We start from the raw sequence: 5,022 nt of genomic DNA, 5'->3' as shown, positions 1-5,022 counted from the left end.
CCCCCCCCCCCCGTCCTAAAATCTTGTATATATGTCTTTTTGTAGCTATTTCTATCAAGTATTAAAAAAAAACCACGATTTTTTATGAAGTAGCACTTCTGAACATTTATCTAAGAAAAATAAAGTCGTTGGTGAATTGTGTAGATGTGTTGCGACTGAACACAATACATCCACACAACAAGTGGAGTGATTATAACTAATTAAGTGGATTGATTGGAATCTTAATGCCTTTCAAAGTAGACTCTTAATTTTGCATACTTGTTTAGTTACTTTTGGCGTGCCTTTCCACTACCTTCAGTTTGGAATATAGCTGAAAGTTGCAGGAAGCCACGTTTGCAGAATAGAAGCTCATAACACACTCGTAATACTCTCTCAAATTGAATATATCATTAAAAACTTCGAGATTTGAAAACACAAAAGAAATCAAGAGTAATGTAACAAAGCACCTGTTAGTAATATCACAAAGTGATCATGAAAAATGTTTTCAGTAGTGAAAAGATCGCTGGAATAAATATACAAAATCAAAAAAGCCTATTTTGAAGGGTATTGGAGTCTTAAGTTTAAAGTTAAGTTATTTTTTCTTCCCAGCCACAAATAAATATTTTTTATTAGACTTCGTGTATTGTATAAAATGGCATAAAAGTTATTTTTCTTTTGAATACAATAGTGGTAACCAACTTGGTCATGACAAAATTCTAATTTAATATTCTATGAGCTAAAGAAATTATTGTAATTGTAGAACAGAAATGATTAATATAAAAAGAAACATAATAGATTTTTAAAGTATAAACAAAATATAAATAAGTATATAACAAAATAAGTATATAAACAAAATATAAACAAAATATATATTTTCATAAGAAATAGTTCAGTTTTAAATTAACTATTATTCAACATTCTTTAAAACAATATAAGTGATTTATTAAAGAGATACATACCCAGATAGCACAGAGAATTAAAAAAGAATTCAATCATATGTCACCAATTCTGAGTTTATTTTCAGATACAAAGGATTACATATACAAAAATTCTTTTCACTAAATTGAACTGTGAAAAATTTTTTTTGCTTCTGAAAATAAATTCAGTATTGGTGACGTATGACTGAATTCTTTTTGAATTCTCTGTGCTATCTGGATATTCTATATAACCAATGAGACAAAGTAATCTTTATATAAGTTATATCTGTGTTTGATATCTTATACTAAATTTGTTTCTACTTTGATAATTTTTTTATGTTTCTTTATTGATATGTCAAGAATTAATGCCATATTTTCATTATTAATGCATAGTTACACATATTTGTTATCATACATTACAAGTAAATCAATTCTATATGCAAATGGTATATATATATATATATATATATATATATATATATATATATATATTTTTTATGTATGTATTATATATGTATTACATATTATATGATATTACAATGTAATAATATATAAGTTAATATTATATTATATACCAACTATTATACACTAATAAAAATAAATAAGATATATCTAATTTAAAGCAATAACTATAAGGACAAACGATTATTAATAACTTAAGTTATTTTAAGTTATTTAGACATAGCTTAAAAAAACTTTAAAATTTATTTTGCTCTTTAAAGAAATTTTAAAGAGCAAAATATAATCAAATTATCTTAGACATAAATGTCAAAATAATTTAATAACATGATATTGTATCTAATTACAATAAAAAGTTTGCTGTTAATTGATATTTATTTTTTCCTATGATAATATATCTATCTAGAATTGTTGTAAATATGATTTCTTTAAAATATGTATGTCAATACATTGTTTCTAACACAACATGCACGTCCGCTCATGTGTAGGTGGAACTCATCAAACTGAACAAGAATGTTCTTATCACTCTGCAAGAAACCATGATAATTATTGAGATATTAAATAAGAAAATTAACAAATGAATGCAAATGAATGTAGCGGGATAAGCTCTCATTTAAGACAAAGTCTTATTCGAAATATCTGAATTTATTGACAATCTCTTGACAACATCAGGTAATATGTGATGCTAGACAATGAAAGCATGCAGACCCACATTACACACTATCCATCATTGCTAAAAGTGTCAATAGATTCAGATATTTTAAGCATCATGCACACTTATTAGCTAATTTTCTTAAATTAATATCTCAATAATAATGATAATTCATGCATTTTTGTAAATTGATAAAAAAAATTTTTATTCAGTTTGATGAATTTTATCTACAAACAGACATGCATATTGTATTAGACACATTTTATAATCTGCAATATAAATATGATACAAAATAATAATACATGAATAGAGCATATGTATGATACTCTACACATATATATTCTATGAATATAATTTTAATACTTTGTACCTATATTGTTAATCAAAAAGTTAATCAAAAAGTTTGATTTGTTTTCTTGTCTTTTTCAATTACCAACCATCTATGACAAAAGCATATAAATGTTTCCAGGATATTAACAAAGAATTATAGATAATAGCGACAATTACACTTGGCTAATAAATAATATATTTCTATTAAATATACAAAAATTAAATCAAATTTGATTCAAATTGAACTTTTTGTTGATTTAATATAAATAAGTACGCTTTAATTCTATAATTCTTTGCTATATTTTCTAATTATTTTCATATTAAAGAAAAATATAATTCTGATAACTATAGAAACATATATAATAAAAGCTTAATACCTTTGCAAAGATATAATGTGATTAACACAATATCATGTATGTGCATATGATGCTTTACTTTTAATTGAATATATAATTCTTCTTGATGCTATATTATGTTATTAGTTTAACTTATTCCTCTTTTAATTCCAATATTCTAAGATGGAAAAAATTACAGTGCTTGTTGATGAACTATTACTAAATACTGCACATTGTTTTTAGTGTAAATATCCATGACAGTTCATTTATTTTTATATCCTGAAATGTGAAAACTCTTTGATGTAGTGAAATATTTTTTTCTAAAACCCAATATTAAATTATCTTCACATTCAAAAAACAATTTCTTTTAACTATGACAACATAAATCAAACATAAATAAGATGCTATTTTAAAGTGGCATCATATTGTTAGACTCTTGGAAATGCAACACTTTATATCTTCTAACACTGACAACTATTTATAACAAATTAAAAATTCATATTTCTATTATAAAATATTATTATTAAGAAAAACTACTATAATTATATTATACTATATTAACTACTATAATTATTATTTAAAAAAACTTACTATAAGCGTAATGTAAATAAAATTTCAATAATTTCTTCTGCCAAAAATTGGTAAACGTCACTCACAATCTGTTCTTAGTTTGCCTTTGTAACAATGAATACAAGATAGAGTAAAAACGGGACACTGTGTTATACATACAGGCTGATTAACCTTCTAGACATAGTGCTAGTGATGGCGTCTCGCAAAACCGGGTGTGGCAGCACTAGGCCAGACAACGACTCTTCAAAGCCAGTTTTAATAGTCAGATCGTAAGCCACAGATGTCTTTACTAAACTAGAGGTGCGTTCAGATTCCGGGTGCTTTCCAATTGCAATATCCCTAGATACTTTCATGCACACAGCGACACAAGTTGCATTCCAATTGTCGTAATTGTCGACACAACACTATGCATCCAAACTCAGCTCGAGGGCTGAATTAGAGGATTTGATTGGTTAACTCGTGACGCAAGCAGACGACGCGACGCGTGACGCACTCAGTGGGAACTCAGCCTTATAGCTCTTGCACACAGGACGCGGTAATACTTGCCGCGCGGCGGAAGTTCGCGCGACAGCCAATCAATATGCTGCTTTGCGTAATAACCTTCTAGCTCTTCACGGAAAACCAACATAATAGGTTTGTTCGAGTTGCTTGTACTATTCACACTTTTACAGCTAATGCCCGTTACACACTAGTGCACCTCATACAATACAATACAAATTTTCCAAAATACGTTCTGAAGATGCTTTTAGGACGGAGGGATGTCATCAGAATATTTTTAGGACGTCCTTTGAAGATGTGAGCTGTCTGAAAATAGTTAATATCCAATAAGTTTATTCGCATTAATTGAACTTTTTACACTTTCACACTTAGTGCACATTAATTCTTTAGAGATCTAAAAATAATGTCATGACTTCCGTTCGTGTTACGAGTGTGATTGCAATTTTGATAGACTTTTTACACTTGATCCCAAGCAAGAGTGAAAAGTGTATCAGAATTGCATTAACACTCGTAACACGAACGGAAAACATGACGCCATTTTTTGTTGTTTGGAGTGCACTAGTGTGCAACGGGCATTAGGTGTAAAAGTGTGAAAAGTACAAGCAACTCGACAAACCTATGGATTGGCTATCGCGGATTTTCGCCGCGCGACAAGGGGAGCGTTCGGATTGACCGCGGTACAATTGGACACAACCAACCGATGAAGAGAATTATCTAGTGAATTATTAAGTCGAACCAATCATTACAATTTGTGTCCAATCATATCGTGATCAATCGGGTCCCACCCCGCGGCAAGCATTACCGCGTCCTGTGTGCAGGAGTCATTAGAGGATTTCATTGGTTAACTCGTGACGTAGGCAGACGACGCGACACGTGACGCGCTTAGTGGGAACTCAGCCTACTAGTCGGCTGAGTAAACTAGTGTTTTCTAATGACAATTAAAGTTAGTAAGCGTAGCGGCTTAAAAAAAGACTGGCGTTTGCGACTTGAAGTGGATAATATCTTTTTATTATTTAGATGTTATAATTAAGCCCGTATCAAACTATAGATTAGGATTGAGATTGAACTGAAAATTGGCCAATCAGAGCAAAGTTCACCAAATTTGAGCTTAGTGAATTTTGCTCTGATTGGCTAAATTTCAATTCAATCTCAATTCTAATCTATAGTCTGATACGGGCTTTAGAAGAAGTTGTCATAAACTACAAAAGTACTAGATGGTTGTGCCTATCATAATTTTCGACCCTGGTGGAACTAACTCTAATCGCTTCTGCACACAGGACGC

General features: G+C 29.8%; 1 protein-coding gene across 8 annotated transcripts in view; it reads right to left on the bottom strand.

The window, feature by feature from the left end:
- The window catches only part of LOC116852598 (deubiquitinase DESI2), a 34,511-nt gene extending 31,022 nt beyond the window's left edge, over positions 1-3,489 (bottom strand). For 2 of the 8 annotated variants that reach the window (XR_004379797.1, XM_032833111.1), the window contains exons 1-2: positions 3,264-3,489; positions 2,715-2,951 (exon numbers count right to left, since the gene is read on the bottom strand). The gene's annotated coding sequence lies outside the window, so the exon portion shown is untranslated. The remainder of the gene's footprint in view (positions 1-2,714; positions 2,952-3,263) is intronic. The other 6 variants (XR_004379796.1, XM_032833110.1, XM_032833114.1 and 3 more) reach the window with 4 other exon arrangements.
- Positions 3,490-5,022: the final 1,533 nt, after the last annotated feature.

Source organism: Odontomachus brunneus, unplaced genomic scaffold, assembly GCF_010583005.1.
Source record: "Odontomachus brunneus isolate Ranch 3 - 2012 unplaced genomic scaffold, Obru_v1 Obru_scaffold_238, whole genome shotgun sequence".
NCBI lineage: Eukaryota > Metazoa > Arthropoda > Insecta > Hymenoptera > Formicidae > Odontomachus > Odontomachus brunneus.
Note: the sequence above shows the minus strand (reverse complement) of the source record. Positions and strands in the feature narration are given on the sequence as shown.